Raw genomic sequence first — 23,203 nt, 5'->3', positions numbered from 1 at the left:
CCAAATTCAAGTGCAGTTTCACACCACTTCAAGCAGGGTGCAAGGCCACCGAATTCAGGTGCAGTTTCCTATCACTTCAAGCAGGGTGCAAGGCCACAGAATTCAAGTGCAGTTTGCTATCACTTCAAGCAGGGTGGCAAGGCCAGCGAATTCAAGTGCAGTTTCCTATCACTTCAAGCAGGGTGCAAGGCCACAGAATTCAAGTGCAGTTTCATACCACTTCAAGCAGGGTGCAAGGCCAACGAATTCAAGTGCAGTTTCATACCATTTCATGCAGGGTGCAAGGCCACCAAATTCAAACGCAGTTTCATACCATTTCATGCTGGGTGCAAGGCCATCACATTCAAACGCAGTTTCATACCATTTCAAGCAGGGTGAAACCACCATAAAACCACCATAAAACCACACAAAACACCACATAAATACCACACTCACAGTTCAGTAGACATTCAGTGTGTACAGTTGATTCACAGCTCAGACAGTCGTGACCTCTCCCTCCCCCATCTTGCAGAGACCGAGCCACACCCACACTTCCGGGTTTTATAATCCCTCCCCCCTCCCACCGGAAGCGGCGTGGCATTCATGGCATGATTGACAGGAGAGATTCTCAACATTTTTTAAACACTAATAACACTTTTATTTTTCATTGATGGGAAGAATCCTCTGTACCTGATGAGCGGAGGGGGACTGAGTAAGATGGCCATAAATCACAGCCGCAAGTGGTAGCGTTTTATCTAAAATCAATATACAGTGCAAACAGGAAGTTGTCAAGTTACCACCACCAACAGTCATTTGCAATGCTTCACTTCAAGCCAACCACCACCAACAGCCATTTGCAGTGCTTCACTTCAAGCCAACCACCACCAACAGCCATTTGCAGTGCTTCACGTCAAGCCAACAACCACCAACAGCCATTTGCTGTGTTTTATTTCAAACCAACCAAATTTTCATTTTCAAACCACATTAAGTGCACTCAAGGTCAGTAAAACCACACTAACAGTTTAGTAGGCATGTGTTCAGTGTTATTCACAGCTCAGACTGAGAGACGTGGCCCTCTCGCTCCCCCATCTTGCAGAGACTGACTGAGGCACTCAACACTTCCGGGTTTTATAGTCCCTCCGGAAGGGGTGTGGCCTTCAGGAGAGAGAATCTCAACATTTTTTAAACACTCATAACTCTTTTATTTTTCATCAATGGGAAAAATCCTCTTGTCCTGCACAGCTGAGGGGGACTCTGAGTAAGATGGCCAAAAATCACAGCCATAAGTGGCAGCGTTTTTTCTAACATCAATATATAAAACAACAGGAAGTGGTCTAGACCAGACTTTTAGTAATATAGATAGATAGATACTAGACTAAGTGGGACCCGTTGGGTCCCAGCATCACACGGGAGGGCTGGTCCCCCAGCGCAATATTCCACCTCGTAAGTGGCAGCGTTTTTTTTTAAATCAATATACAGAACAACAGGAAGTGGACTTTTAGTAATATAGATATAGATTAGTAGTTTGGCTGCAAACAGATCCTTTTCCAGAACATTTGTCATTGTAGAGCTCCTTCAATTCTATTACATTTTAAAACATTTGCAGTTAACTATTTCATTCATCAAAATTAAAGATGCTATTCCACATAACTTCAAGTTTCTCAACAATGCATGGAAACCACTGAAGTTGCACTATTAGTAGTTGATCATAGTAGTTTAACCCCTTGGCACCTGCCTGTACGGTAGTTAACCCTTTGGTACCGGCCTGTATGATGTATGGTAGTTATAGAAAGGGATATTATGTAAGAATCCTGGGGGGATATATATTGGAAAGTTTAGATTAGACTAAGATTGGATAATTGGAAGGACATATATACTTATATAAAATCGTGTATATGTTGTGTTCTATATTTGTTTTGGGGTTTTTTTTACTCTTTATGTCTCTTCCTGGTAACTTTTTTTTTTAAATTTTTTATTTTTTCTCTCGGCTGTCACTCACTGGTTTGATAAACTCATATAAGAAAAGACAAAATATGAAACGGTATGTAACTTTTTATGAGGATTCACCAAGGGGGAGGAGCTCAATGTATAACAACATCACGGAGGTCGATACATTTTTTGCCATCATTGATGGCTATTCGTCCTTAAGGTATCTTCCCTTAGATACCTTAATAGCACCTTTTTTTTTTAAAGCACAATTTTTATCTGTTTAATTTTTTTGAAAGTAATTGTATATCACATTCTTTTTTTCTTTTTCTAAGGCACTTTACAAGAAGGAGATGCAATATAAATCTAATGAACCGGGATGACCACCCAAGTCCTAAAATTCTGAGGTATTTGGTTGCACCATATGATTCAGGAATATTACCCTGATTACAATGCAAGACGATAGACAAATAAAGAATGGAGGAATTACATTTTGTAGTTGGAATATAAGGGGTGCCAACGAACCAATTAAGAGGGGTAAAATTTTTGCCCAACTAAAATCGTTGAAAAGCGACATAATGTTTTTGCAGGAGACCCACATGAAACAACAAACACAAATAAGATTAAAGGCGAATTGGATAGGCCAAACATACTACTCCTCATTTACTTCTAAATCTAGGGGTACAGCTATTCTTATTAGGAAAGGTATTCCTTTTAAATTAAAGAATACTATATCAGATAAAGAGGGAAGGTATACTATAGTCTCGGGTGAAATTTATGCAACCCCACTAACTTTGATAAATATTTATGCTCCGAATTTTGATAACCCCCAATTTTTTGATAAAATTATTGATATAATATCAGAGTTTAATTACCAAAATGTGATAATAGGGGGGGACTTTAACTGTGTTTTAGATTCATATCTAGATAAGTCATCAAAACAAAAGAAGAGTAATTTAAAATCTAAAACTAGCGAACTTCTAAATACATATATAAAAAATACTAATATAATAGATGTATGGAGATCTGCTAATCCAGTTGGAAGGGAATACTCGTTTTACTCTCCGGTGCATAAAACTTATTCAAGAATTGATTATTTTTTAGTGGACATGAAATTAATGCCTTATACAAACAACCCAACATACCACATTAGTAGTATCTCAGATCATTCTCCGTTGACATTCTCAGTAAAATTTGAGGGAATGCCGGGTAAAAATTTTTTTTGGAGGTTTAATACACATATTTTAAATGACGTGCAAGGATATCAATATTTAAAACAACAAATGAAACTTTTTTTCGATACAAATGATATACCAGGTACTTCGCCTTCTTTATTATGGGAAACTTTTAAGGCATTTATGAGAGGAATTATAATTTCATACCAAAGTTTTCAAAATAAAAAGAATAAGACAGAACAATTGTTGTTAGAACAAGAAATCAGACAGTTAGAGTTGGATAATGCCAAAGATTCCACGACAGATAAACACAATAAGATAGTATTACTGAAATTTAAACTTAATCGAATTTTATCGGCAAGAGTAATAAGACTATTCCAAATTACAAAACAGGAACATTTTGAGTTTGGTGACAAGCCACATAAACTTTTAGCTCGCCAATTGAAAAAACAAGAAAGGGAAAATACTATAACCAAAATTAAATCAGAGAAAGGCGAATTACTAATATTACCTAAAGATATTAATAATAGATTTGCCCAATTTTACCAAAACTTATATACATCTAAAATTAAAATAGAAGATAGTAAAATAAAAACATTTCTAGATAACTGTAATCTTCCAATACTGGACCCTTTGGAACAAGAGGAACTAGGAGCTCAAATTACAATCAAAGAAATAAGTGAAACAATAAAATCGCTGAAAAATGGTAAGACACCGGGACCAGATGGTTTTAATAATGAATTTTATAAAAAATTTCAGGAGATAACGGCCCCTTATTTATTTAATTTATACTCCCATGCTTTTAAAGAAAACAAACTACCTGAAACACTAACAGAATCAACTATTACGCTTATTCAAAAAAAAGATAAAGATTTAGAAGATCCGGGCTCGTACAGAGCTATATCACTTTTAAATACAGATCAGAAAATTTTAGCAAAGATTTTAGCAAGTAGATTAAGCAAATATATTAGTAAACTGATAAACCCTGATCAAACGGGGTTTATACCTAAAAGATACTCATTTAATAATCTGAGACGTCTGTTTAATATAATGTACTCGCATAAAGTAGAGGAAGAAGATATATCAATTATTTCTTTGGATGCAGAGAAAGCATTTGATCAGGTAGAGTGGCAATATTTATATAAAGTACTACAAAAATTTAACATGGGAGAGAATTTTATAACATGGGTAAAATTATTATATGATAAACCGATGGCAAGAATTTTAACTAATAACATGTTATCTCAAAAAATTTCAACTATCAAGGGGTAATAGGCAGGGATGTGCACTATCACCCCTGCTATTTGCCCTTATGATAGAACCTCTGGCTGAAAGTATAAGAATTCATCCGAATATTCAGGGCTATAATACCAGGGACTCAAAGAATAAAATCTCATTATATGCAGACGATATACTTTTATATATTACAAAGTCACAAACGAGCATACCAAATTTATTAAACTTAATAGAGGAATTTGGGTCTTTTTCTGGATATAGAATAAACTGGAACAAAAGCGAAATCATGACATTAAAACCTCAAGAACCTACACACTTACTGAAGTTCCCCTTTAAAATCGCAACAGAAAAATTTAAATATTTGGGTATTCAGATTACTAGAAAATATAAAGCATTATTCAATGCTAATTTCATACCTTTATTAAATAAACTTAATACACAGATTAAATTTTGGAAAACACTTCCCTTATCATTATTAGGTAGAATAAATGCAATAAAAATGATCTTCCTACCACAATTACTATACCTATTTCAGTCTATACCGGTATATATACCAAAATATTTTTTTTAAAAATTAGACTCTAACATTACAAATTATATTTGGGACTATAAATCACATAGAATCACAAAAAAACACTTATGTAAACCAAAAGAGGTCGGGGGACTTTCACTTCCGAATTTTATGTATTATTACTGGGCAGTGCATATTAAGAATATGATTTATTGGTTGGATAGTTCTACACAACAGACAGAATGGATAAAAATGGAGAAGGAGGATTGTCATCCTTGTAATATAGGAACGATCCTCTTTTCCCCCAAAAAACTGAATAACACAATATATAAGAAGAACCCAATTATATATGGTACAATAAGAATTTGGAAACAAATAAAATTATCTTTAAAATTAAGAAATCTATCACTGTTAATGCCAATTGCGAATAACCCTTTATTTAAACCATCTCTTATTGATAAGACATATAACCAATGGGAAAGTCTCGGAATTAGAAGGATCAGGGATATGTACGAAACAGGAAACCTACTATCATTCCAACAACTACAATTAAAATTTAAATTGAAAAAGACAATCAATATTTTAAATATCTTCAGATTTGCGACTTTGTGAAAAAATATATACAAGGATATCAAAAAGTAACTCCTGACTTATTGGAAGAAGCAATGAATATTGAAGCTGACTCACAAAAATTAATATCCTATTTATATAATAGTATTCTAAATATAGACCTACCATCGACAGAGGTACTTAGAGAAGAGTGGGAACGGGAATTAATGATAAAAATTACGAAGGTTAAATGGGAAAAATACCTGATATATATTCACAAATGTTCAATTAATGTAAGACATAATCTAATACAATTTAAAATTGTACATAGATTATATTATTCAAAAACAAGATTGAACAAATTTTATCCAAATATATCCGCCACTTGTGATAAATGTCTAGCCCAAAAGGCAACTATAACACACTCCTTAGTTTCCTGCATAAAACTTTATAGATTTTGGAATGATATTTTTGAAATACTTACAAAATTATTCAAGACAAGAATGGAACCTAATACTGAAATGATTATATTTGGTGTAATGGAAGATGGGAATAAATTGAACACATCTCAAAATCTATTCCTTAATTATGGTTTAATAATAGCAAAAAAATTAATACTTAAATTTTGGAAGGGTACATCAATACCAACGCTTAAAATGTGGATTGCAAGTATGTTGGACACTGCTCACCTTGAGGAAATGCGATTCCTCCTAATGGATAAATCAGACCAATTCATAACGAGTTGGTCTCCATTCGTCGTTTTTTTGGAATCATATGGTGTAACACAATTGTAAAAAATAACTGTTTCAGGACTGGACGAGGGTTGGTCAAGACTATAAATAATGATCTCCTTTTCTTTTCACTATTTTCTCTCTCAACTTTCTTCATTTACTCGTTTTCTTTCTTCACACACTATATATTTCACATTTTTCTATCCTTTACTATCTAACCTCTTTTTCTTATTCTCATCTTTTTTCAATGTAACAAAAAAAAAAAAAGAAGTTGTACATAAAATGTATTATGAAAATATATATTAGGCACTTTGGTGCCATATGACTGTGCTTACTTCTAATAAAATAAAAAAAAAAAAAAAAAAAGATCAATTTCCTAACCAAAAATGTAGTCATATTTTCTGGATATCGAATCATTGACTGTAACATTCAATATAACTCTTTTGAAATTAATACAACTAACATTTTATTTATGTATTTAAACCAATGTTATACTTTTAACTGCAATATCCAGATATATCTCTGATTATTGCAAAAAAAAGGTATTTGAATTATTTCAAAACTGGTGATGTAGAAATGGTCTGTTCAATTACCTCACATTATCGCTAAACTGAAACAATAAGCAATAACCCTGTCCACCCTCCATCCCAATAACTATGTCAGATGCTTTCACCAGCAAAACATCTCCCACGTGGAAATACTGCGTGCAAAAGTCTACTGGTGAGGTTCAGTGCTTGATTTTGGCCAAGTCCAATCGTCATTCATTTTTTTCCAACATGGCAAACCCTTAATGAATGCTTTTTACAATGAATCCTAGTCAAAGATTTCTCACTTTGCTGTATTCTAGACAGTTTATTCTGTCACGAACAGCAGAACAGAAAGGTCCATAACTGCACCACATGCATTTGCCATCTATCATCAGCTGTGGCTTAGGCCTCAGCTGAAGTTTAGAAAAAGTACTGAAACTAGAGTACTATACTAGTCATTATCTTTAAAACACAGATTATCGCTGCCATTATGTCCATTAGTTAGCAGTTAATGATTGCAAATAGAGGTAAACCAAGAGTCTCATTAACTTCTGGTCATAGGCCACATTTCTAAACAGTAACATATCTGAAGGCCACTCTTTCAAATCTTCATATAAACATACTGGTTCAATTATTACATTGTATGCTGACATAAATCCAAAAGCATCAAATTATAAGCAATTTTAATTTAACATTTAAGTAAGTTTCATTACTTGTCCAAACTTGTCAGCATTTGTTTCCAACTTGGCATAGTACAGAGGTTGTTTAAGATTTATATCATCATTCCACAGTATTCCAGGCTATTATGTTGTGCAAATAATGTTTTTTTGTTTAGTAAGACCATTACCTTTCCTAACAGACTTTCTTCCCCTACTATTTTTTGTGTTGTGTTCAATCCTGTGAACCAACAATCTACAGGTCCTCCCCAGGTTACGGCAAGGTTTTATTCCTGTGAACCATCCGTAACACAAACAGTTCACAAGTCAGAAATGCAGCTGCAAACAGTGTTCCCACATGGCTTGATGCCCCACAGCAGCCGGTAAATCCGTCCTGTGTAGGAAGGAACTGCAGATGCTGGATTAAACCAAAGATAGACACAAAATGCTGGAGAAACTCAGCGGGGCAGGCAGCATCTCTGGAGTGAGGGAATGGGTGACGCCGGGTCGAGACCCTTCTTCAGACTGATGTCAGGTGGTGGGGAAGGGAGATAGATAGATAAGGAAATGTGAAGGTGTGACATTTCAGGGCAATATCATTCCTTCTCTCCACAAGTCTGAAGAAGGGTCCTGCACCCAAATGTCACACATTCCTCTCACCAAAGATGCTGCCTGTCCCATTGAGTTACTCCACCATTTTGTGTCAATCTTAGTTGTCTTTTACTCTTTACTTACATGACATCCAAACTCTGCTGCATCAGAGAACAATGCTAGATTCTCCATTCAAGGAAAGGAAATGGAAAACAAGCCAACAATTGATCTGAAAACCTTTCATAACCTTTTACCTCTTCTGCTCCCTATTCAAGATTATCATTTAAAATAAAACACAGTTCAAGCAGTCATGTAATCAATGGATTTCCACCCTTCATCTATTACACCCACACCACTACAAACATGACAATACACCCCGGCATTCCAATGTTTTTTACAGTTGTACTGGAATACCCAGCAGGTTAACTTTATCATCTTTCCTTCTATTAAACTTTCATACAGACTCTACATGCTGTGATTTAATTAAGGAAATACTTGAGATAGACAAATTAAGCAGAAAGTACATTGTACTTGGTAGGACTCCACATTATCACTTGTGGCCATTCATGTGTTGTCCAAAAAGAACATTTTAATGAATTTTTCAGCATGATTACATATGTGATGGAATAACTGGATGTTGCCAAAAATTACTGTGCATCAACATTTCATAAGTTCATATGTTCTAGGAGCAGAATTAGCCCATTCGGCCCATCAAGTTTACTCTGCCATTCAATCATGGCTGATCTATCCGATTACCCTGCCTTCTTCCCATGATACCCTTACTGTGAGCGACTGCACCAATGAACATGGCCTAAGACACACTACAGCAGGGAACATTTAGCACACTATGAGTACGAGGGAAAAGAGTTTCAGGCATAACTAAATATGGAACTACATGTGGAAGAGGCAAGGAGCTTAATAACCTGTGTTCTTGGTGGTTTCATGTGTTTATAAACATTCAATGTAATGGATAACTCTCTGTCACACTCTTCCAAAAGCTAGCAAACTGTATTAGGCACAAAATGCTGGAGTAACTCAGTGGGACAGGCAGCTTCTCTGGAGAGAAGGAATGGGTGATGTTTCGGGTCAAGACCCTTCTTCAGACTGTCTTCAGCAAACTGTATTCTTGGAACTTCGATATACAATGTGCCCAACAAATAATTAGTACGTCCACATATAGCTGATTCATTAACAAAGGAGCTCTTCTTACACTATGCCCATAATGTAGAATTCTATATTCAAGCGAGAGACAAATGTACTATGATTGTGAAAGAATTTTGGTTTACAGTGTAGCCCAAGTATTGCCTAATATGACCTTCCAATGACTTGCCAATAAATTCAATATGATTTCAAGGTTTAAAATTATAATCGAGATTAAACTTGGAACTGCTTTCATTTGAAATATTTCAAAGTGAACATCATGCGTGCGGTTACTTTTAAAAATAAACTCTGAACATGCCTTAAACTAGGTGATCCAATTGAATTTGTACGTGGGTTAACAAAGGGAGGGGGAAATCATAACCCAAAGTATAATTGCAACATGTTTACAATAGCAACATTCTTTGAAGTAAAGAGAAAAATTCCAGAGAGTAATTTCATTGTTCCTATCAGCACATATTTACTTAACTGTCATGGATTTGGATGCAATACAATACTTTCAAGGCCAATCATGTCACTAAAATCTACTAAATTATTGTATAGCACGTGAATGAAAACAAAAACTTGCTTCTAGAATGGAGGAAACATTCATATCGTCTCACACACAAAACTGTATTCAACTTGGTAAAGAAAAGCTGAAAACATTTCTTCAGCTGTTTCCTTAAAAAGATTAGTTTTTTCTCCGTTAACAAAGAATAAACACATTTTAAAATGCTGTACCTGGTTTGCAATTCTTCCTTCTTAACATGGCCTATTTATCATTTATTCTATCTTCCTCAACTATTCCTAATAAATACTATATGGAATCAGGCACAAGGAGTAAACAGAAAAGAGCTCTTACTCGGATGGAAAGGGAGAATACTCATGACATAGGAATCTCTCGGGGGAAAGTTCACTTTAAACAAAAACACAATTTTATCCATGAGCATCCTCATAGCCATATTCAGTTTAAGTCTAAGATAGTAAGTTTAAGTAAGTTTAAGTTTATTGGCCAAGTATTCACATACATGGAAATTGCCTTGGTGCTCCGCTCACAAGTAACAACATGACATACAGTGACAGTTACGAATGACTCAGAAAACACTAAACATTAATAATAATAAAACATTAATGATTAAACACCATTGATCAAGCATGTGAACCAACAAAATATCAGATCAAAGGGAGGCTACAGTTTTTGGGCTGTTGAGTAGAGCAAATACTCGTGGATAAAAACTGTTTTCATGTCTGGCTGTGGCAGCTTTGACAGTCCGGAGTCGCCTTCCAGAGGGAAGTGATTCAAAGAGTTTGTGGCCAGGGTGAGAGGGGTCAGAGATGATCTTGCCCGCTCTCTTCCTGACCCTTGCAGTGTACAGTTCATCAATGGAGGGAAGGTTGCAGCCAATAACCTTCTCTGCTGATCGGACGATTCGCTGCAGCCTCCAGGTGTCGTGCTTGGTGGCCGAGCCAAACTAGACCATGATGGAGAAGGTGAGAACAGATGGCCGTGTAGAATTGGACCATCATTGCCTGTGGCAGATTGTGCTTCCTCAGCTGCCGTAGGAAGTACATCCTCTGTTGTGCCTTTTTGACTGTAGAGTTGATGGTAGCCCCCCACTTAAGGTCCTTGGAGATGATGGTTCCCAGGAACTTAAAACACTCCACAGATGTGACTGTGGTGTTGTTGATGGTCAGTGGGGTGAGAGGAGGCTCTCCTAAAGTCTACAATCAATTCCACTATCTTAAGTGCATTGAGCTCCAGGTTGTTACTATGGCACCAGGACGCCAGCTGTGACACTTCCTGTCTGTAGGCAGATTCCACGCCATCCTGGATCAGTCCAATCAGGGTTATGTCGTCCGCAAACCTGAGAAGCTTGACAGAGGTGTCTGTGGAGGTGCAGTTGTTGGTGTAGAGAGAGTAGAGGAGAGGAGAGAGTATGCAGCCTTGCGGTGCTCCTATGCTGAGTGTTTGCGGGTCCGAGATGTGCTTTCCCAGCCTCACATGCTGCTTCCTGTCTGTCAGGAAGCTGGTGATCCACCGACAGGGGTTCAGGTGCAGTCAACTTGGAAAGTTTGGAGTGTAGTAGATCTGGCACAATGGTGTTGAATGCAGAACTAAAATCAACAAACAGGATCTTCGCATAGGTCCCCTGGCGGTCTAGGTGCTGTAGGATGAAGTGCGGGCCCAGGTTGACTGCATCATCCACAGATCTATTGGCCCGATATGCAAACTGCATAGGATCTAGCAGGGGAATCGTGATATTTTTCAGCTTGACAAGCACAAGCCTTTCGAGTGTCTTCATGATAACAGAGGTCAGTGCGACCGGCCTGTAGTCATTAAGACAAATAATCCTTCCCTTTTTGGGTACATGGACAATAGTGGAGACTTTGAAGGAGGCAGGGAAAGTACATGTGTGCAGGTACTGGTTGAAAATGTCTGTATAGACTGGTGCCCGCTGTTCGGCACAGTGCTTAAGAGTAGAGGTGGAAACATTGTCAGGTCCTGTAGATTTCCTGCTTTGTTGTCTTCTGAAAAGCCTCTCGACCTGCTGTCTTTTTATTGTTGACTAGACCAAGTGTGTAGGTGTTGAACCATATCCGGGTCATAGTTGGAATACAACTGTCGCAAAAGCTGGCATATGATGATACAGTGTCCGTATACTCATCGAGGCTTGTGGTTGCTTCCCTGAACACATTCCAATCCGTGCAGTTAAAGCAGGATTGTATGTTCTCAATGCCCTCGCTTGTCCACCTTTTCATTGTTCTGACCACAGGCTTAGCAGCTTTTAGTTTCTGCCTGTAGGTCAGAATAAAGTGAACTAGACACTGATCAGAGAGACCCAGACCCGCCCGGTAAATAGAGCGATTGCCGTATAACAGTGATCGAGTGTTCTCTCCCTTCAGATAGGGCAGGTAACATGAAGTCTGTATTTTGGAAGGACACGGCTGAGGCACAAAATGCTGGAGTAACTCAGCGGGACAGGCAGCAACTTTGGACCACTGCTACACACCGTTCAGAAAAGGCTACAAGGCCGCTTCACTCCCTCCCCTAGGAAAATCTGACCACGTTGCCATTTTCCTGTTGCCGGAGTATAAACAGAGGATAGTTCGGGAAGCGGTAGAGACGAGGGACGTAAAGCGGTGGTCCGACCAGTCAGAGGCCATGCTGCAAGATGCACTGAGTGATGTTGACTGGAATATGTTCGACGCAAGTTCCAGTGACGTCAGTGAGTTCGCGGAAGCAGTCACGGACTTCATCGCAACAGTAACCGACAACATCGTCCCCACGGTAAGGGTAAGCACCTTTCCGAACCAAAAACCCTGGGTAGACAGGTCTGTTCGTGTGGCCCTGAATGCTCGCACCGCTGCCTACAACTCGGGCCTGGCATCAGGAAACATGGACGTCTACAAGGCAGAGTCCTACCGACTGCGAAGGGCGGTGAAGGACGCAAAGAGAAGGTACAGGGACAAGATGGAGTTACAGATGGAGCAGCAGGACACCAGAAGCCTGTGGCAGGGGTTACGGATTGTAACCAACTACCGGAGCACCCCTTCCTCATCCGCATGTGCCGGCACCTCCCTAGCTGACGACCTGAACTCCTTTTACGCTCGTTTCTGGAGGGGCAACACCGACAATATCGACAATACCGCCAGCGGGCTGGCTACCGAAGCTGAAGGGAGGAATGTGCACACATTCTCGCTGTCCGAGCACGACGTGAGGAGGGCTCTGACACGGGTGAACACGAGAAAAGCTGCAGGCCCCGATGGCATCTCGGGGCGAGTACTCAAGTCCTGTGCTACGCAGCTAGCTCCAGTGCTCACTACATTATTCAACCTCTCCCTGGACAAGTCCGTGGTCCCTGCCTGCTTCAAAAAATCCATCATTGTACCGGTACCAAAAAATGCCTCCCCAGCCTGTCTGAATGACTACCGTCCGGTGGCCCTTACCTCGGTAGTCATGAAATGCTTTGAGAGGCTGGTGAAGAATCACATCTGCGCCTTCCTCCCTCAGAACATGGACCCGTTGCAGTTCGCATACCGTCCGAACAGGTCCACGGACGATGCGGTCTCCCAGGTCTTGCACACCGCTCTCTCCCATCTGGACAGCCAGAAGGGGGGCTACGTGAGGATGCTGTTCATAGACTACAGTTCAGCCTTCAACACGATAGTCCCCACCAGACTGGCCGGGAAGCTAATGGAATTGGGGCTCAACACCTCCCTGTGTGCCTGGGTCCTGGACTTTCTCAACGCCAGGCCCCAGGTAGTCAAGATGGGAGGGAATACATCGAAGTCCCTCACCCTGAGCACAGGGATCGCCCCAGGGTTGCGTCCTCAGCCCCCTATTGTACTCCCTGTACACACATGACTGTGTGGCTAGGTTCAGCTCCAACTCAATAATTAAGTTTGCTGATGACACTGTGGTGGTGGGCCTGATCTCAGACAACGATGAGAAGGCCTACCGGGAGGAGCTGGCTGATCTAGCACTATGGTGCCAGGATAACAGCCTCCTCTTGAACATCAAAAAAACGAAGGAGCTGATCATGGACTTTAGGAGGGCACATCATCCGAGGACGTACACTCCAATGAGGATAAATGGGGATCCTGTGGATAGGGTGAACTGTTTTAAATATCTGGGAGTCCACATCTCCGAGGATATGACATGGGCATCACACGCCTCAGCACTCGTGAGTAAGGCAAGGCAGCGCCTTTACCACCTCAGGCAATTGAGGAAATTCAGAGTGTCTCCGAGGATCCTCCAGTGCTTTTACGCAGCGGCGGTGGAAAGCATCTTGTCCGGGAACATTACCATCTGGTTTAGGAATTGCTCTGCCAAGGACAAAAAGGCTCTGCAGAGAGTAGTGCGTTCGGCCGAACGCACTATGGGAACTTCACTCGTCCCCCTGCAGGAACTATACATCAGGAGGTGCAACTCCAGAGCAAATAAAATCATGGGAGACCCCTTCCACCCCTGCAACGGACTGTTCCAGCTGCTACGGTCAGGCAAACGCCTCCATTGCCATGCGGTAAGAACGGAGAGGTTGAGAAGGAGTTTCTTCCCAGAGGCCATTCGGACTGTAAACGCCTATCTCACCAGGGACTAACTCTACTGAACGTTTTTCCTTCCATTATTTATTATGTAAAAGAATATGTGTGTTATGATTGTGTTTATAATTTGTTTGGTTGTTTTGTTGTTTGTCTTTTGCACAAATGTCCGCGAGCATTGCCACTTTCATTTCACTGCACATCTCGTATGTGTATGTGAGAAATAAACTTGACTTGACTTGGAGAGAAGGACTGGGTGACGTTTTGGGTTGTGACCCCTCTTCACACTGAAGTTGTTGCCTGTCCCGCTGAGTTACTCCAGTATTTTGTGTCTATCTTCAGTTTAAACCAGCATCTGCAGTTCCTTCCTACACATTCAGTTTAAGCCTGTTAAATACCAAGAAGGTTATGGTTTACTGACAAGGAGGGTTAATATTCAGATTTAAGGCTGTGCCCAAAGGAGCCTCAAAATTATAGTTTAAAACATCTTAGTTATGTTGTAGACTGTGCATTTTGGCCAAGCTTTGCAAGACAATAAAGTGATTAAATTCCTGAGCATTTGCTACAGCTGATATGTTAGAGAGGAATGCTGGTCACAATGTCAGGCTATTTAAAAATAAAACCATATTTCACATTAGGAAGCAGATCTTTGCCCTGAGAATGGTTGGCCAACGGAACAGGTTGGTGGGTTGCCTCGTAAATGTTGATTTGCTAAATTCATTTGAAGCAAGAGCTAAAGTTGTTTCAGGCTGGGTCAAGATTACCTGCACAGAGGTTAGTTATCATTAAACATGGCAGACTCTAGTCTAATTTTAATCTCATAACTCTCCAGACTTTATGTCCCTAATTTGATGAGGATTTTTTTTTTATGGCTGATAAGAAAGGAAATATCTATTGCAGAAACAATTCAGAGCTTGACAATCATGACCGTGGGAGGTCATGATTTTAGATGAAAAGTCTACAGATGCTGGAATCTGAAATGAAATCAGAAAACATTGGGGATAATACAACAGATCAGGCAATTGTTATGGAAAGAGAAATGTGAGGTTCTGTAACTTTTCAGGAGAATGACTCTTCACAAGAACTGGAAAAGTTAGAAAACAAGCAAATGTTTTCTCTGCAGTGAGGGGAGGGAAGGGAGAAGAAATATCTGATAGGATTACAGTTATTAAAGTAATAATTACTTTTAAAACCTATTTGGAGAGAGAACTGCAAATAAACAAAATGAAACAGAAAGGTGCAACCTTGGAGAGGAAAACAAATGGTTACCTGAACTCATTCAATTCAAAATCAAATCTCAAGGGCTTCAAATGTACCCAAACAGAAGGTGAGATACTATTCATGCTTAAGTTGGGCAACATTGGATTTATATTGAAGGTCAAAGACAGACGAGAGCGAAAGGCCATTTTGTGATAGGCAACTGAAAGCTCAGGGTTGCCCCTGCAGACTGAAATGAGATATTCTGCAAAGCCAACACCTCATCTGCATTTAGTTTCCACAACATAGAAGAGACCACAATGTGAGCACCAAGTGCAATGCACTAAATTAAAAGAAATGCAAGTGAATTGCTGCTTCATCTTGAATTTGAATCCCTGAAAGGCATAAGAGGAAGAGAGAAAAGGGCAGATGCTGCATCTCCCAAGTTTGCATGGGAATGTTCAATGAGAAGAGGAGTAGAAGGATGAGATGCAAGGATGGACCAGGGAGTCACAGAAGGAACTATCCCTCTGAACACTGGAAGAGGGAATGGGCACTTGCGACTGGTGGTGTGAATCCACTGGAGGTGGTAGAAATAGTGGAAGACGTTCGGTTGAATGAGGAGCAGATGTAAGAGAGAACAAGTGCAGAATATACAATGCATTCAGAAAGTATTCAGACTCCTTCACTTTTTCCACATTTTGTTACGTTACAACCTTATTTTAAAATAGATTACATTATTTTTTTTATCATCAATCTACACACAGTAACTCATAATATAAAAGTGAAAACAGGTATTTAGAAATTTTTGCAAAGTATTTAAAACTAAACAACTGAAATATCACGTTTACTTAAGTATTTAGACCCTTTGCTATGACACTCAAAATGCTTCTCCTATCACTCCTCAGGACGGTCCGCCCCTTCTGCAGAAGTCTCGAACCAGACAATTTTCGGAGGGACCGGAAGCGGCCCGGACCGGCGCAAAGTCGGAGATGTCGCCGATGTCGCCAAATAGAAAGTAGAGAGTCTGATCCCGGCAGAGGAGAACGTCCAGTGCGCGCTGTGAGTCCCAAACGCACCGCCATGCAACGCCTCGCAGCTCCAGCCCCTTCCCTTCTGGTCCCCCTCGCTAGCTCCTGCTCCCCTCCCCCGTCATACTCCCGCCCCCCCTCTCTCCCCCATGGCTCTTCCCCGGTCTTTTCTCCGAGCTCCTCCACCCACCCACATGCCAAACGGCTGATGCTCCTCCGGGGCACGCAAGAAGAGAGAGGAGAAGCAACCTCGAGATCCTGGGGAGGGAGAGTGGGGGAGGAGAGGGGATAGAGGTAGAGAAGGGGGGGGGGGGGGGAGTAGAGGGGGGGGGGGGGGGGGAGGTGGGGTGGGGTGGGGAATAGAGGGAGAGGAGGGCAGTGGAGGAGGTGAGGAGGGATGGGGGAAGGTGAGGAGTGGGGGATAGAGAGATAGGAGAGAGGTAGGGAGGGGAGAGGAGTTATGGAGGGAGGGAGTGTGAGGTTGGGGAAAGGAGAGGGAGAGAGAGGTAAGGGAGGGATTTGGGGAGGGGAGGAGGAGGGTGGAAAGAAGAATGAGTGTGAAGAGGAGAGGGAGAGAGTGCTAGGGATGAGGGGAAATGAGCTGCACTTGTGCAGTTGGGGGCTATGGGTGAGTGGTGGAATATTGTGTTGGGGGACCAAGCCTCCTGTGTGACAGGGATCCAACAGGTCCCACTTAGTCTAGTAATCATTTAAAACCATCTTTATTTTGTTTTCTGTTTTTAAATTAATAGAGATGTTTATATGGCATTCAATATTTTTTTAATTCATGACAGTGAACAAAGCTGGGCCAAGGCTTTGTCAGCTTGCAAATATTTCCATGGGAGTTTTATGGGCCGAGCTTGCTCAGTTCATCATATCATTCAAGGCCTAGCTGCTGTTTAGTCACCTGGGCAAAAAAGAAAAAGAGAAATATACAGGATTCAGTTAAAAAAGTTCAGTAGTGTGGATGACTTTGATGGCAAGCTGACCAATAAATTCTGAGCTCTTCATCACTGATTAAGGTCCAGCAGGAGATTTGAAAGCTAGTAAACTGGCAAATGTGTTAGTTGTTAATCGTTTTTACACTAGAATGCTGCATCCTCCACAGCGAGGTCACAGGTTCCGGCTTTATTTCGCAATCACATACCCAAAGACATCTGGCTCATTTGTTAAGAGGAGCAAGGTTCCACATCTGACCAGCTTTTGTGTCATCGCCCCTGATCTTTATCTTTAGACTTTAGAGATCCAACGTGGTAACAGGCCCTTCACCCCCATCGAATCTGCACCAACCCATGATCACCCGTTACACTAGCACTATCCGACACACTAAGGATAATTTACAATTTACAAAAGCCTATCACCTACAAACCTGTATGTCTTTGGAGTGAGGAAACCGGAGCACCCGGAGAAAATCCACGTGGTCACAGGGGAAACGTACAGACAGCACCCATAGTCAGGATCAAACCCGGGTGTCTAGCACTGTAAGGAAGCAACTTTACTGCTGCGCCACTGCCCCAAATAACCCATCTATTTTGCTAACAATAAACCCTTTTTGCTAAAAAGTTGGTTGTCCAATAAAACCATCATGTTCATTCAGAAGTGCAATATCTGCGGTTGCATTTACAGGAACATAATTAAAATCATTGCAATGAATGTTGAGTAGGTTGGTATCCGAGACAAAATTATCAACTGGCCTGTTTTGACACAAAGCTGGAAAAGCAGGTTATCTGAAATTGTAGAATTCAGAATCATAGAACATGGATCTCTGCCATCATAGATTCCCGATGCCACAAATACAGGTTATGAATGCCTGATTTATGTGCAGCCCATACGTACAAATGGGCATTTGAGAGACCGGCAGTATGAATTTGCCAGTTGGTACAGGGCTGCGGGCATCATCTGCCATGTGGGAATTTGGTTTGTGATATTTCCAACAAACAATCTGCTTGGGCTACAAACAGTTCACAGGAACAGACCCCTGCTGTAATTGGGGAGAACTGTATTTTGAAAGCCAAAAAGGAATAATGACTGTAAATACAAAATCATTAGGAATACAAGCAGTCTGAAGATGTGTCTTGACCCAAAACGTCGCCTATTTCCTTCGCTCCACAGATGCTGCCTCACCCGCTGAGTTTCTCCAGCATTTTTGTCTACCTTCGATATTCCAGTATCTGCAGTTCCTTCTTAAACAGGAACACAAAAAGCTTTAGAGAGGAATGAGATTGTTCCGTTGATTGGTTGCAAATTTCTACATACTTTTTGGAAATTTTCTTCATACTGCAAAATTCTCTTAATCTACCAAGACTGATAATCATTCATCAAACATGAGGGTGTATGCTTCTCACATTTATGCTTTAAAATTACAACTTCAGACAGGTCTTATAGTTTTTAAATCCTCCCCCCCCCCCCCCCCCCACTCCAATGAATTTGCACCTTCCGATTACAATACTCTTAAGACATTTCCTGCATTTGACACACTGGCCAACGTTATAACTGGATCGATTTACCAGAGAAGGTGGTTGAACCAGGTACTGTAACAGCATTTAAAAGATATTTAGACAGGTACATGGATAGGAAAGGTTTAGTGGGATATGGGCCAAACTCAGGCAAATGGAACTAGTTTATATAGGGCATATTGGTCACCATGGATGAGGGCCAAAGTGCATGTTTCCATATTGTATGACTCCAATTGAAACTATATAATCAAACTGTACAATCTTATTGAATGGCAGCACATAGCCCATTTCTAAAATTCTCTGCCACTTTCTCTGTTCCCAGTAAGCTACCAACTGCATTACAATCACATTAACAGCAATCTATAGAAAGGTTTTTGTGCATTAGAGGCAATAACAATTTCTCGCTCAGCACAAATATTGAATTTGCTAAACTAAAGGTGCACTTATAATGGAGGACCGCTCCCAAAATAATATTCCACTGCTGTTTATTGCTTGTGTAGGACAGCAAAGCAATGCTTACAGCAGCTCCTTTTTGTACAGCTCCATATTTATAAAAATGCAGTCGTTTGAGTTACAATCATAACAATCTTTCTGCAGGAGGTAAATAACTTAGTCAATGGCAAGAACTAGACCACTGATTTCAAAACAACGCAACTGGTAATTTTTAAAGTACTTTGTGTACAACAGTGACATGGCCCATTATGTAATAATGAGATTACATTTATTCTCCCTAATCACTCCAAAATGCTAACATTTGCTACTACGTAGGATTTGATTATAAAGAACCCATTTTAGATGAAAAGGGCAGGCAGAAGACTGGAAAAATAATGACCTAATGTGGTCAGGCACATGTTTGATGCATTTTTAGTATTCAGAGAAATATATATTGGTAAATAGACTAGAATAAACGTTTCGAAGCATAATAACATACCCTATGAGAACTTAAATAATACAGCAATTAGCTCTGCTGCTTCATAGCTTTTGGGTTTGATCCTGACCTCTGGTGCTATCCGCGTAGAGTTTGCATATTCTTTCTGTGTCTGTGCATGTTTCCAACAGATTTAGTTTCCTCCCATGTCTACTACTGTAAATTACCTCATGGCATGTGAATAGCAAAATAATGAAAACAGCTGATCATTATGTAAGAGAGAGAAGCTGAAAGGCAAGCGAAAAATTGAGGAATGGGACTGATGACATTGCTTTGTAAGGAGCTGGCAGGAGGCTGATGTGATGAATGGCCACCTTATGTGCTGTAAAAGCAAATCCCCTCCCATGGACCAATAACTTTCCAAACACTGGAAAGGAGAGCAATAAAAACAACAACAAAAAAATCATAGTAACAATCAGAAGACACAAGTGACTGCAAGTGGTTCAATCTGGAACAGAAAACAAACTAATGGAGGAACTTGGCCACAAGTTCCGTGACTGTGTGGGTTTTCCGCGACTGCTCAGGTTTCCTCTCACATTCCAGATTAATTAGCTTCGGTAAAAACTGTAATTTGCCCCTGGTGTGTGCTAGTGTAACGGGGATCGCGGGTCGGCGCAGACTCGGTGCGCTGTATCTCTAAACTAAACAATTAAACCAAAGCAAAGTGCTGGAATAAGTCAGCTGGTCGGGTAGCTGCCTTACCCACCAAGTTACTCCAGCACTCCAATGTCTCTTTTATAAACCATCATCTGCAGGTATCGGCTGATATCGCAGCAGATCCAGTAGGATCTGTGAAGGCAAAGGTAGGGTCGAAGTTTCATAACTGATAACATATCAAGCTGTTTGGTTAATGATTGTCGTGAGCTTAATCAGCAGAACCTAGGCAATGCAAACAAAGTGGAAGTTCAGGCGAGTGAGTAGTGGGACCTCCAGGAGGAGTCAGAGACCTCCAGGATACACAAACAACACAACCATCCACATTCTTCAGGGGTAAGGCAAGGACTGGCTGTGCAATAAGCTGGCCAACTGCACAAATAATCCTGCAGTTTAGTTGGTGCCACCATTGGGAAGCTAAGGAGCACCGGAGGGAAAGAGAAAGCGTGTAAGTAAGAGCGTGAAGTGCAAAGGCAAAAGGAAGTCACACACAACAGCGTCCAAGCCCTCAACTGGTCTGAGCTCACTAAATAGAGGCTCAGAGAGCCCAGCAGCTGCCTGGGATGGGCCTGACGGTGACAGCCAGCAGCTTCTAACTTTTGGCAAATCCACTATTACAGAATTATACTCACATTCCTCTCTGATATCTTGCAGATACCTAACAATTCCCATTTAATTAAGTATTATATTCGGCACAGATATTGTGAGCTGTAGAGAATGTTCCCGAGCTGTATTGTTCCAATATTCTATGTTAGTACATGTTTCAAAGCTTAGAATCTCTTTGCAACAAAGTAATGCCATTCACAAATTCACCATGAGTTTGGGGAAACTAACAGTTTCAACACAGGCCAACATAATACCGAAATTCATCGTGAAGACTCATAAATGAACGAAAATATTGTAGCGGCGCCTGCTGGCGCACGCAGGTATCGATCCCGGCGATCGGATGCCGCGGTCACGTGACTCGGGAGGGGCTGCTGTTTTCGCACGATTTCACTTTCGCGCCCCAGTTGTTTGTTGACCACCGTTGTGGTCAGATACGTTTGCAGAGACCTGTATGCCAAGGAGTGATTGTGTTAATAAATCAGTTCAGAAAACTTGGTTGTCGTCTTTGCATCTGCCAAATTGGTGACCCCAACCTGTCTAGCAGTCATTAGACAAGAGATCATGCAGGAGGACTAAGTCTCCGCAGAATCGGCCAGCACGAGGCAGGGCTCACCGGGCTTCAAGCTACCTTCCTTTTGGCCAGATCAACCTCAGGTGTGGTTCGCCCATGTTGAGGCACAGTTCCATCTGCATCGAATAATTGCGGACGACACAATGTACTTCCTTGTGGTAGGAGCTCTGCCACAGGACTGTGCCTCGAGGCTGTTGCCGTATATTAGAGACCCACCGACGATCGCAAAGTACGAAGGTTTGAAGGCCCTGCTGTTACATACCTTTGGTCTCAGCCGTAGAGACAGGGCAGCGAAGATCCTGCACATGGACAGTGTCAGCGATTGGAGTCCATCCACCATCATGGGGAAGATGCTGGCCCTGATGGATGGACACCACACGTGTCTACTATTTGAACAAGCGTTCTTGGAGCAGATGCCAGAAGAGGTCCGTTTGATGCTCGCCGGAGCCGATTTCAGTGATCCCCAGCACCTCGCGGAGAGGGCCGACGACTTGTGGACCCACAGACGGCGGGACGTTTGTTCTTTCACCACGGCGCGGGTGCAACCGAGACGACATCCGGACGAAGGTCAGGATCTGCCCAGCGCCAAAGAAGCATTGCCGCAGCCAAAGGCGTACAGCCGACGATGTTGGTGCTACTACCATCTTCGTTACGGTGTGGAAGCCCGAAGATGCCGAAGCCCCTGTTCGTTTCAGGGAAATGCCTCGGCCGATCGCCCATAGAGGCGAACGTGATCGGCCCAAACTAACGCATCTATTTCCGTGATAGCCACTCCGGCCACCGTTTCCTGGTCGACTTTGGTGCCATAGCCAGCATCCTGCTACCGACCTTCCGAGATAACCACGTCAGTAGGTAGGACCCGTCCTCTCGGCCGTTAACGGGAACGACATTCACACTTACGGTATGCGGACCCTGGACTTAAATTTCAACTTCCACCCATTTAGATTTGCTTTTTAATAGGTCAGCGTTAAAAATCTTCTCAGAAATGCTGTGCGTCATAGGAGACAAATGTTGCAGCATACAAAAATAACAGTTGCTATGCTCTGGCAGGCATGAAATCAACAAGCAAAACATCAATAATTTTAAACATCTTAAATGGACATTGTGATAGAATATTACAAAATCAAAAGTAGGCTCTTAACAAAATTAATCTTGCAGCATTCACATTTTTTTGCACTTATAAGCAATTTGGTGAGAACACATTTTTCCAAAGGCTAAATCAGGGTTCCAAAAATGATCTACTTTCAGCTATACTTTAGTCGTAAGTTTTGATTGATTGAAACATACACCATGAAAATAGGCCCTTTGGTCCGCCTAGTCCACACCGACCTTCGATCGTCTGTTCTCAAAGGTTCTGTTATCCCACTTTCTCATCCATTCCCTGCAATTTACATGAGGCTACTTAAGCTACAAACCCACACGTTTTTGAAATGTGGGAGGAAACTGATGTACACGGTCACAGAGAGAACATGGCAACTCCAGACAGACAGCATCCGAGGTCAGGATGGAACCCGAGTTACTGGCACCGAAGCAGCAGCTCTGCCAGCTGTGCCACTGTGCCAGCCTAGTTGTTTACATCCAAGTAAAAAAGCCTCCTAAAACTGGATAAAAGCTCTACTTAGCATCTTTAAATTCAAAGTCAATGCTTATATTTTACAGTATAATGAAGACAATCACATTTTGATTTCTATAGCTAGAT

At 41.2% G+C, this 23,203-nt stretch overlaps 1 protein-coding gene across 1 annotated transcript in view; it reads right to left on the bottom strand.

The window, feature by feature from the left end:
* The window catches only part of tmem135 (transmembrane protein 135), a 310,377-nt gene that overhangs the window by 269,287 nt on the left and 17,887 nt on the right, over window positions 1–23,203 (bottom strand). The gene's annotated exons all lie outside the window — the stretch shown is intronic.

Source organism: Leucoraja erinacea, chromosome 6, assembly GCF_028641065.1.
Source record: "Leucoraja erinacea ecotype New England chromosome 6, Leri_hhj_1, whole genome shotgun sequence".
In the NCBI taxonomy this organism is placed as follows: domain Eukaryota; kingdom Metazoa; phylum Chordata; class Chondrichthyes; order Rajiformes; family Rajidae; genus Leucoraja; species Leucoraja erinaceus.
Note: the sequence above shows the minus strand (reverse complement) of the source record. Positions and strands in the feature narration are given on the sequence as shown.